The sequence below is a fragment of the Notamacropus eugenii genome, chromosome 3, assembly GCF_028372415.1.
Source record: "Notamacropus eugenii isolate mMacEug1 chromosome 3, mMacEug1.pri_v2, whole genome shotgun sequence".
In the NCBI taxonomy this organism is placed as follows: Eukaryota; Metazoa; Chordata; class Mammalia; order Diprotodontia; family Macropodidae; genus Notamacropus; species Notamacropus eugenii.
In genome coordinates this window covers 113,757,214-113,768,528 of record NC_092874.1, presented here as the reverse complement: position 1 = coordinate 113,768,528, position 11,315 = coordinate 113,757,214, and the positions used below count along the sequence as shown (strand labels likewise).

The following is an 11,315-nucleotide window of genomic DNA, read 5'->3' as shown; positions in this document are numbered from 1 at the left end:
GTACATGTTAACCTTCTTTACAATATTGTATCTTGAGGGCCAGGTATGTCTAAATGTCTTTTCTAATACTCTATAGTGTTATCATAGTGCCTTGTCCATAGATGATGGTGAATTTGAATGAATTCATTTGAATGAATCATAACATGCATATTTTATTCTTTACTACTTTTCAGTTCATGCCCCAGTGATAGAGTGCTGGGCTTGGAGTCAGAAAGAACAGTTCAAATCCAGCTTTAGAAAATCCCTACTTGTATGACCTTGGGCAAGTCACTTAGCCTCTGTTTGCCATTGGAAAAGACAATGGCAAACCACTCCAGTATCTTTGCCAAGAAAACCCCACAAACAGAGATCTGCAGGATTGTGAAGAGTAGGATACAATTCAGGAAGACCTGAGTTCAAATTCAGCCTCAGACTAGTTGTGTGATTCTGGGCAAGTCACTTAACCCTGCTTGTCTCAGTTTCCTCATCTATAAAATAAGTTGAAAAAAGAAATGGCAAACGACTCCAGTATCTTTGTTAAGAAAACGTCAAATGGAGTCATGAAGAGCTGGACTCAACTGAACAACAAATATGAAAACAAATCCACTGTTAATTTAAAAAAAACCATTATTCTGAGCAAGTGTCCGTAAGTTTTCACCAGACTGCCAAAGCTGTCCATTAAACACAGAAAGTAAAGAACCGCTGTTCTAGAGGAATCAGCTATTGATTTTACTTTTCCTCTCTGAAGAAGGGTTACAGATAAGTCAACTTCAGAGGCTGGTTTTCAAACTTCTATTTGAAAGGAGCTGAAAAGTTGTTCAGTTGTTTCAGTTGTATCCAACTGTTCCCAAAATGCAAAAATACATTAAAAATACACCCCCTAAAAATTTCCGTGAAAGATATCTGTGGGCCCCAGGTTAAGACCTCTATTCTAGATAGTGTAGGGTTATCCAGGGAAGACAGTATGTGTCCTCTGATGAAAATGATTTTTTTCCTAAAACCCAGTGTTTAGAGAATTGTCCATATGTCCATACTTTCCCAATGCTCATAAAACAGGGGAAATGTAGGTTATCCTGGGCTTTGGTGAGTCAAAATGCAAAGAAAAGATTAGTGTGTATCAGTCAGGAAGACACTGGACTCAGACAACCCCTCCTTGGAAGTTTGACAGATGTTACTATGACAAAGGAAGAAACACTTAAATCAAGAGACTGGAATGCACTCATTCTAATTCAGGTTTGAGTGGGGACTGGAAACTTTTCTCTGAAGGATGAAGTAAACAAAGTTTTGACAGGTTGGCTCCAGGTACAATAAAAAGCTGATAAGCACAGCAACATCTCTTCTCCTCCATATCCTCAATGGTTGTCCTCCTCCCTCCTTCCCCTTAGCACAATGCCTGGCACATAATAGGCTCTTAACAAATGTAGTTTGTTAGCTATCTCTACTGAATCAAATTTGTCTTCACAATCTCACCCTTCTTTTTTTCTTTGTAATTTTCTACCTTGCTGCTTCTTCTCTGCCACCCACTCTCACTCCTACCAGTCCAGTACCCTTCTACTTTCTTCATTTTCCTTTTTGCGCTATAGTGTGAATTTCTTTAGGGATATAGGTCGGCCCCCACCATCCCTTTGTTATCTTTTTCTTAGATATTTTCACTTTAAACCGCATCTCATGTATTTTATAATGAAAGGCTTTGTCTGAAGTTAAAGTAATTTCAGGCTTCAGGGAGCAAGTTGGGGACATGTCTTTTGGGGTGAGTAGGGAGATTTTTGTGTTTTAAAAATTACAACATACCTAATCCTAAGGGCTTGCTCTAGAGGTATGCCTATTTTAGTGTTTTTAGGTGCAGGAGAAGGAGACAGAGAGTAGTCCATGATTCTTCCACTCTCTGCCCCATGCATGGTCTTCCTTATTCCCTGGGGCAAAGAAAGAAAAAAGAAAGAAAGAAAGAAGGAAAGAAAGAAAGGAAGTAAGGAAGAAAAAAAAGGAAAGAAGAAACAAAATAATCCTAAACCTTGCCTCTCAATAGCTGCAGGAGGTCTAATTCTAGTTACTATTGGGGATGAGGTACCTGTACCTGGGTACCACCGACTTTGTCTAGCCACAGCCCTGGAACCTGTTGACTTCTTTCCCTAAGCTCAGGTCTTCCTTCCTTTCTTCCTGAATAATTCCTTTCCTCTGCTTCTTGCTGCCTTCCTCTTTCCCTTTGTCAAGATGAACAGAATTTTTGAGATAAAAAGGACTTTAGAGACATCACCTAATTTAACCTCCTTATTGACTCCCAGGAAAATTAAGTGGCTTGGCTCAGGTCTGGAAAGAACTGGAATTTGGAACTGGATTTGGAATGGGAAGATATGAGTTTGGTTTCTACTTCTCCTAGGTTTCTGATGACCATGAACCAGTGAGCAAATTATTTACTTCTCTAGGAATCAATTTCTTCATATTTGAAATAAAAAGGTTGAACTAGGGGATATCTAAGGTCACTCCTATCTCTACATCCTATGAAACAATACCTGTAGTTGGTTCGAGAGCCAGACTAGAAAACAGGTCTCCTAGATCTTGGATTGGTGTTCCTTGAATAGTATGACAACGCAGGAATCTGGATTTATAGCCTTGATCCTTTCTAGATGGTAACCTAAAATATTTCATCCAGTTGTAGATTTGGAGATTAAATCCTAATTTGGTCATACTGCCTCTTATGAATTCAACTGTAAAATGAAATATGGATCAGTCCATCAGTCAATAAATCAGTCAATAAACACTGATTATGTGTCTACTGTGTGATAGACACAAACAGAATGGCCAATGTAAAATTAGGAAACAAGAGTATTTTTTTAAATCCTGTAAATCTGAAGTAATTGTCTAATTTACAACTAATTTCTAACATGAGGTTAAATTTAACAGGGGTTAAAGTTTAATAGCTTAGTTCATTTTAACTTGATTGGTGGTCCCTGGGTTGGTTTGAACTTTCCATTTCCAGAGGTGGGGGTGGGGTTTGGTTTTTAACCCCTTGCACTTTGGCCTTAGAGCTAACCTGTCAATGTTTCCTTTTTTATGCTTTGTTAGGTGATGCCACATAAGAGATTTTTGTGTATAGCAAAACACTGCTTCTAAATTCAAAGTCAGTGATGTGGCTAAGTGAGAAAATAAAGATGTTAGATAAACTTCATGCCCTCGCGGCTGCAGCCTTTTTCCACCTGGAGACCCTTAAGGATCCCACTCAAATGGCTGAGGAAGCAGATGTCTCTGATGGATTATATTCAAGCGGATGCTTCCTTCACAATCTCCAATGCCATCTACCAGCTGTGAAGAACAGTGTCCCAGGTGATGTTCAGATCTCTCTAGCTTTGTGTCTTCTGGTGGCAGCAACTAAAGTCCCAGCATCTTTTCCTTTGATTTTCAAAGGGTGGCCAAGGTAGAGAGGTTTGCAGCAGTATAATATATAGTACAACATCCTCATACCACTGTCTGACGTAGTGGAAGGTAAGATTCAGATTAAAAAATGCTTTAGTTTTAAGAATTTTGTTTGCCATACAATATTCATGGTACTCTAGACTTTGTTATATGATTATTGTCTGAAATAAGTTTTCTTTTTAAAAATTGAGGTGTTAGCACCAAAGATCACAGAATTCTAGGGAATTATTAGGGAGAAATATGTTTTACGTGTTACCAGTTTTATTTTGTATATTGCATTTTATGGGTTATTTCACAGTTACTGTGTTAGGAAAAGTGCATGAATGCTTTGTTATAAAGGATTATATGCAGAAAAGTGTATTTTCAGCTATCTCTAATGAAAGATTACAGTTTTTGATGCATGCAGGAACCCAGCCCTTTGATTCCCTTAGGGTCAATGTAACAACATTTGCGTTTTTAATTTTTGCACCATTTTCTAGGAATGTTACCCTTGTGAAAGTGGAGGAATTGATTGTACTTTCCTCCTCTTTCTTCCTCCTCCCCTCCCAGTTCTCCAGTTCATTTTTGTATGTTTATTCTGAATTGGATTGCAAACTCCCTGAGACAGGAGTGTCTTTCTTTTTGTTTGATTTTGTATTCTCAGTACCTAGCACAGTGCCTGGTACACAGTAGGCACTTAATAGATGCTTGTTGACTGACTAATTATAACATTGGCAGTCCCTCGTTTCACATTTGTCTTTTATTTTGCAGAGTGAGAAATATGAGAAATAGAACTTGAGTTACTTCCAAAATTGTATAAATTTGAAATAAGCGCCTAATTTGGTTTTAATGCGAGAGTGTAGGACTAGGTAGTCTCTTAAGTCCCTCCCAGTTCTGAATCTATGACTTGCTGCATGCTGTGGGAAATGCAGTATTTTTGAAAAAAAAAACTAAAAACACACAAGCTGTTATTATCATGTCTGCTGCACTTCTATGATATTCTTCTTTAATACATAGAGAAATAAAAATAATCCCATAATGTAAGGCCATGGTGATAAAATCATCAGGGCACAAACCTGACCCAACCTCTGAGAAAACAAGGGGAGGAAATACTATGAGAAGGGCCTGAACTTCTTTGTTTGGCCACAAGATGGCGCACTCTTCTTAGGAGAACAGACAACCATAGTGAAAACAGAACGCAAAGGGCCCTGATAAGGTCAAAATCTTTGGCCTGAGGTGCCACAAATGCATCTCACTGACTCCATGGCTCGGCATAAATTATCTTCCTTATGTGGGGGAAAAGAAACCCCAACCTAACAAATCACAAGGGTCTCTAAATCTTCTGTCTGCATAAGAAGGTTTATAGGTGGGGCATTATAATTAATTTCTTATGGGAGTACCATAATTCCTGTACCCTACTTAGGAGACTGCCAGACAGAAGACTTCTCTCAGCTGGGTTCCTGGCAAGTCTTGATCTTTGATTAATTTTCTATTGCTACTACCCAAGGATGAAAAAGGGGAAAACGTACTTCTGCAAAGACTGATGGCCTTTTCCCAATACCTTTTCATCTCCAGTGGTAACCCCACCCATTGTCCAATACACACAGTTAATTCAAGTGCATAACTAAATTTTCCATTCAAAGGAATTTGGGTGTACAACATTTCTAAGGTTGAATTGCAAGGCCCAGTCTTAATATTATTCAGTTAGGTAAATGTCTAAAGCAAAGAATCATAAAAATATATAGTTGGAAGGGACTTGTAGAGATAAACCATCTGAGGCCTAGAAAGCTAATAGTATCTTTGTCCAGAACTCAGTGTCTGGAATGCCTCCTCGCATTTGACTCAGAATCTCTAGCTTTCTTTAAGGTTCAACTCCTATCTCCTTTATGAATCCTTTCCTGATTTTCCCCAGTTTCTAGTTCCACCTTCTCCCATGACTTTTCACCTATTTGTATGCATTCTGTTTTCCCTGACAGAATATAAATTCCTTGAGGGCAGGGATTTCCAGCTCTGCCACTTATTACGTGTGTGACAGTGGATTAGTCACTTAACCTTCCTTTACCTCAGTTTCCTCAAATGTAAAATGAGGGGGTTGAAATAGATGGTCTCTGAGTTCTCTTCCATCTTTAGATTTATGATCCTATGTTCCCATGACTATTTCACTTTTGTTTTTGTGTCCCTGGTGTTTAGTGTAGTGCCTGGTACTTAATAAATGAATGCAGGTTGATTGGTTGTCCAAGAACACAACATTAAACAGGATTTTCTGGTACTCTTCTCACATTCCCATCTCAAACCTCCCTCCTATACTCCTGCTACTTGGGATTGTGATTTTTCTTGGTGGAATACCTTGTGTAATCCAGTCCAAGATCAAGCAGTTTCCTTCAGTCCCCTTTTGGTTCCTGGAGAAACAAGATCATTTCTTATATAGGACACAGGTTCACCCGATTTGACTTCTACTCAGAACTGCTGTCCTGATAGCTCTTTTATCTCTTAGGCTCTTCATCATAAAGCTGCTTGATAGCCTTTCTTTTGCTTGTGGACACTGAATCCCGCACAGAGTTTCCCAGCTGAGGTGAGATACCTATTGGTGCCTTTGAGGTTACTTTCAATTTTGATTCTTCAGAGATCATGGTTTTTCAAGATTTTCAAGCATATGGCACCATCTGGCAAGTATTTATGTTGAAAAAGCAGGTCTTTGCTCTTTGAAGCTGGTTGGGATCACTAAAACCGTCACTCAGTATTTCTTATGCCCTCTCATTGTCCTCTGACATTGCCTGTCCAAGATACAAATACTGATGGATTAATTCAGTGAACCAGTTATCTAACTGTATGCCCTAGTAATTTTTCATCCATTTAGTTTTTCCTGTGTAGATAATCAGGCCAATCTCTTGAATAATCACGTATTATTAAGGAGGCTCTTTGGGGACTTGATACAGCCCAGAATATATTAGTCATTATTATTTTTAGGAGGTGAATTATGGTATTGAGGAGGCTCTACAAAAACATGAAGATTGGTAGGGAAGGAGAGGGGTCCTTTGGCATTATTTGTAGAGTACAAAGAGCAATTTCCTCCTTTTCATTGACCCTACTACTGTTAAATAGAAGGGAAAGAAGGAATAAAGAAGCTGAATGCCATCAAGGGTAGGCAAGTAACCCTAGAGCAAGATGAGAAGCAGACAAAAATAGGGACAGAGAAGGAGCCAAAGGAAGGAGGGCAGACAAGGACAGTGTAGGAAGCAGCTGAGATGTCCGAGATGATGAGAGGGGCAGGAAAATAATGGAGGAAAACAACCCATAAGGAACTGTGAAGGAGTAGGGGGGCAGGGTGGGAAAGAGAGAGAGGGTTCCCAATTTCCCATATCAAAATGGCTTATCCCATCTAGAATCTGAATTAATCAATAAGTATTTATTGAGTCTCTTGAGAGTCTGTGAATTCTGCTTTGATCTTGTATTCCAGCAGAGAGAGAAGCAGCCATGGAGAAGGAGGAGGATGAGGAGGAGAAGAAATTGTCTGAGTTGGGTACCCTAGTAATAAAGGTTGGAAAAGGAGAACATGAATGGGTCATTCAATCACATCAAGCTAGGAAATGAGACACACATACACACACAGATGGGAGAAAGGTCATTGAAGAACTACTCATTTCTTTTTTCAATCCAAAGTTAACTGGTCCCCTCAGTCAAACAGGTTTAGTTGGGACAATAAAGATTATTTGAAGGGATGAAGAAAAGGGACTCTGGGTTAACAGGGGCTATATCTCGGATAGAACAATGACATGAAATCATTTTGTATTCTTTTCTAGTTGATAGGTCAAGGTACTGAAGCAATCTCAAATATGGTGAAAGTCTGAATATTCTACATCAAACTAAAAATAAAGGAATTTCCATAAGAAACTCTCAATTCTGCTCTTCAGGAGGCAGCAAGGTGGCACAGAAGATTGAGTATTGGACCTGGAGTCAGAAAAACCTGAGTTCAAACCCAGCCTCAGACACTTATTAGCTATGGAGCCTTGGTCAAGTCACTTAAACTCCATTTGCCTTAGTTTTCTCATCTGTAAAAATGAGGGTAATAATATCATCTATCTCCCATGGCTCTTGCAAAGATCAAATAAAATATTATTTGTAAAGTGTTTTGCAAAATTAAAGAGCTATATAAATACTAGCTATTATTATAAAGTAAAGAATGCTGTAAATGGAGTCAAAAGGACCTAAGTTTGTATCCCCACTATAACTCTTACTAGCTGTAGGACCCTTGACAAGTCACTCAACCTTTCTCATCCTCAGTTCTCTCATATGAAAAATAATAATACTTGGTAGATCTTGAATCATGACATAAACATGAGTTCTGATTCTTTTCTCTCCTTTTACAGAAAATCACCAGCCTCTAAATAACCTACCTCCAAGGGAGGCTGAAAGAAAAGACCAAAGACTGATATTTTTTCAGATTTTCAGGGAAAAGAATTACCTTTAGAATGTTTGACCTGGAAGAACACTTAGAAACAATATAGTTAAGCTCTTTGATTTTACAGAAGAGGAACTCAGAGAGGGGAAGGAGACTAGTTGTGAATAAGGAAAAATCAGAAAGAGAATCCTCAAGATTCAGCTAGATCTCCCTGGAGGTTTTGGCTAGGTTATATAGGTCAGAATACCTGGATTACTTATTACTCCCCAGTCAAGCAAAAATTGGGGGTTCTGGGAAAGAAGCCAGGGTCCTTAGCCAACCTGACTTAGGTAAGCAGATTGGCATAGTCTCATCTTCCTGGAATAGAATATCTCTGGCCCCAAGGGAGTTCGTTCTTTCCCTGAGTAGTCATGAATTCTGGCCTGCCAAGGCAGGACACTATGACCTGATGTATTCCACAGCCTCTCTCCCTTTCTGCTGGAGACAACTGATCCACCCCTATCTGACTATAAACGATGACATTGCTGAAGGGGTAAGGTGAAACGTTCCTGATTTCTTTCTGTAGGGATTGGAAACCATTAATAGCAGCTCTTAGTTTGAACCCCATGGGGCTTTGGAAAAAGTCTGTAAGCAGCCCTCCTCTCCACCCACCAGCCTATTTGTGAGGCTGAGTGGGAGAGAGGCCCAGCTCAGCCACTTTTTAAGGAGCACAAAGAACACAAAGGCTCCTTTTTATAGTGAAAAATAATGTAAAAGTCCAAGAAGGTGGCATGGTGAACTCCAGATTACTCAGAAGATGACTGTTTTCCTCTTGGCTCTTCCTATGGCCAGTTGGGTGATCTCGGGCATATCATTAACTCCACTGGGCCTCAGTTTCCTCATCTCTAAAATGGAAATAATTATGCCTGTCTTGCCTGAGGACTGAATTCAATAGATAATACATGTGATAACCATTAGGTGGTGCTCTCTGGCAAAATGGAGAGGGTTTAGGTGACTTGTAAAAGTGAAAGGGGCACTCCATCTTTCCTTTACCTTGCACCAGAATTTCAACTCCCTCACCAAGGGAGGAGTGGCCACTCTTCTGATAACACATCTGCCTCCTACTGAGTGGCCCAGGATGTGTGACCTTCCCTTGTTCCGCACCTCAGTTCCATCTTCTCACTCTGAAGCTGGAGTTTCATTGAATCATTGGTTCTCCAAGTCATTTGGATATGGCCTACCTGTGACTCTATTAGCCTAGGGATGAATGACCTCAAGTTGCATGGTTAGTCTGAATGCTATGTAGATACTTATAAGAGTTTTTAATAAAATCTAAATGATGACATCCTAATATCAATAACTACATCAATCCTTATATCAGCTAGCTCAATTGAGAACTGAGAAAGAAAGCTGTATCATCCTGGTTGCTTTTCAGTTGTGTCTGACTGTGATCCCATTTGGTATTTTCTTGGTAGACATACTAGAGTGGTTTGCCATTTCCTTCTCCAGCTTGTTTTACAGAGGAAGAAACTGAGGCAAACAGGGTTAAGTGACTTGCCCAGGGTCACACAGCTAGTAAGTATCTGAGACCAGATTGGAATTCAGCTCTTCCTGACTCCAGGTCTTGGGTTTTATCCACTGAATTTAGAGAACTAGTATTTCTCCCCGTCTCCTCAGTTTCCTTGGGTCTTGGGTGTATGTTTTCTTCTTGTTTTCTTGTTCTTTTCTGACCTAAACTTTTCCATTTTAGACCATCCTCCAGAGCCTGCTTTACTAGGTACATTTTCTTGGAAAGAGCTTCTTTTGCATCTAAGAAGGAGGTTGTGGGGGGGTACATTTAGTAAAGGTTCAGATTGGAAGAAAGGCCCCTGGAAGGAGGACTATAGCTAGCCCAGCACTCAGTTGCGATAGCAAGGTGTTAAAAATCCACAAAGAATAATCCAGAATCAAGGACTGAGCATTCATTAGTCTTCATGAATGGAATGTGCAAATGAGATAAATTAGATTAAACAAAATTCAGAAGAAAGAGCCAGACTCAAAGCAAGTGATGGATTGCAGGTATTCAGACATTATTGGGGGAGTTCTGAGTTGGCCTCACCTTTCTGAAAAACAATACAGAAGTATTTAAGAAAAGTCATTAAAGCATCCATACCTTGTGATCTAGGGCTCTATTGGGTTTATATCCCAAGGAGATCAATGATAGGAAAAAAAGAACCACATACATGCTAAAATATTCTTAGCATACTTTCTGAAATAGTAAAAAAACCCCAAAAACTGGGGAGGGGGGAAGGAGTGTACATTAATTGAGGGAATGGCTAAATAAATTGTAGTATGTGAATATAATGGATTAGGATTGATGTGCAGTGAGAGATGAGGAATAGGAAGAATTCAGAGAAGCTTGAGAAGATCTGTATTAACAAATGCAGAACAGAACCAGGACAGCAACAAATAAATGACCAAGGAATTATAAAGGAAATTAATATTGGAAGACCTTATTAATTGAGGTGGTTAGACTCAATGACATTCCATCAGAAGCTGTCTCTATGGCAAATCACACTATTAACAGTCAGAAATCAAAGGTTCTAATTCTAATTCTTCTATCTACTCTAATCTTGAATCTGTCATTTTGCTTTCTCTGGGTTTCTGTTTCCTGATGTGTAAAATGAGATAATTTAATTAGTTGATCATCCAAGTCTTTGTTGTTGTTCATTCAGCTGTCAGACTCTTTTTGACCCTGTGGCCAAATGCCAATACTGTCCATGGGGGTTTTCATGGCAAAGATAATTCTGTATAATTATCCAGATAATTCTGGATAATTTTCCTTCCTCTCCAAATCCACCCTAATCCAGGCCTGTATTAGCTCATATGAAATGGCTTCCTAGATAGTTTTCTATCTAGGATAATTCTGGAAATGGTTTGCCATTTCCTTCTCCAGAGGCAAACGGAAATTGGGCGACTTGCCCAGGTTCACACAGCTTTTAGGTGTCTGAGGCTGGTTTTGAACTTGGGTTTTCCTGATTCTAGGTCCAGTCTTCTATCCACTGAGCCATCTAACTGCTTCAAATAAAGTCATCATTTCTCTTATTTAGAAAAAAAAGCACTTATTAATGCAATGACAAATTGACTGTAGAGGAATGATGAAACGTACTTCCCTTCTCTCAGTAGAGAGATGGTTGACTACAAATAAGAAATAAGACATACACTGGCAAGAGATGGCCAATGTGTCAATTGTTTAACTGTTCTTTGTAAGAAGAGAGATCTCTGTAGTAGAGGGTGGGATATTGGGAAATGATAGTAATTGTAAAAAATCAGTATTTATTTTTTAAAGAAGAAAAAAGCTAGGCAAGGTTCTAGGTCATTAATAGGAAAGTGAGACACGAATAGGTCTGGCCATTGTCATCAAATGTAGCCAAGGTTCCAGATGTGGGAATGTAAGAGATATCTGGGTGATGACTGTTATAATTCAGTGGTAACCTTACTGAAAGTTGCTTACTGGAAGGTTTTGGGTCATAGTTCATACCCTCCACACAACCCATCACTGCATACCACCCCCTCCCCCATTTATTCT

The 11,315-nt window shown here is 39.3% G+C and overlaps 1 long non-coding RNA gene across 1 annotated transcript in view; it reads left to right on the top strand.

Moving 5' to 3' along the window:
* Positions 1 to 3,305: 3,305 nt before the first annotated feature.
* LOC140533200 (uncharacterized) overlaps positions 3,306 to 11,315 on the top strand; it is a 40,963-nt gene continuing 32,953 nt past the window's right edge. The window contains exon 1 of the long non-coding RNA XR_011976827.1: positions 3,306 to 3,459. This is a non-coding gene — a long non-coding RNA (uncharacterized lncRNA). The remainder of the gene's footprint in view (positions 3,460 to 11,315) is intronic.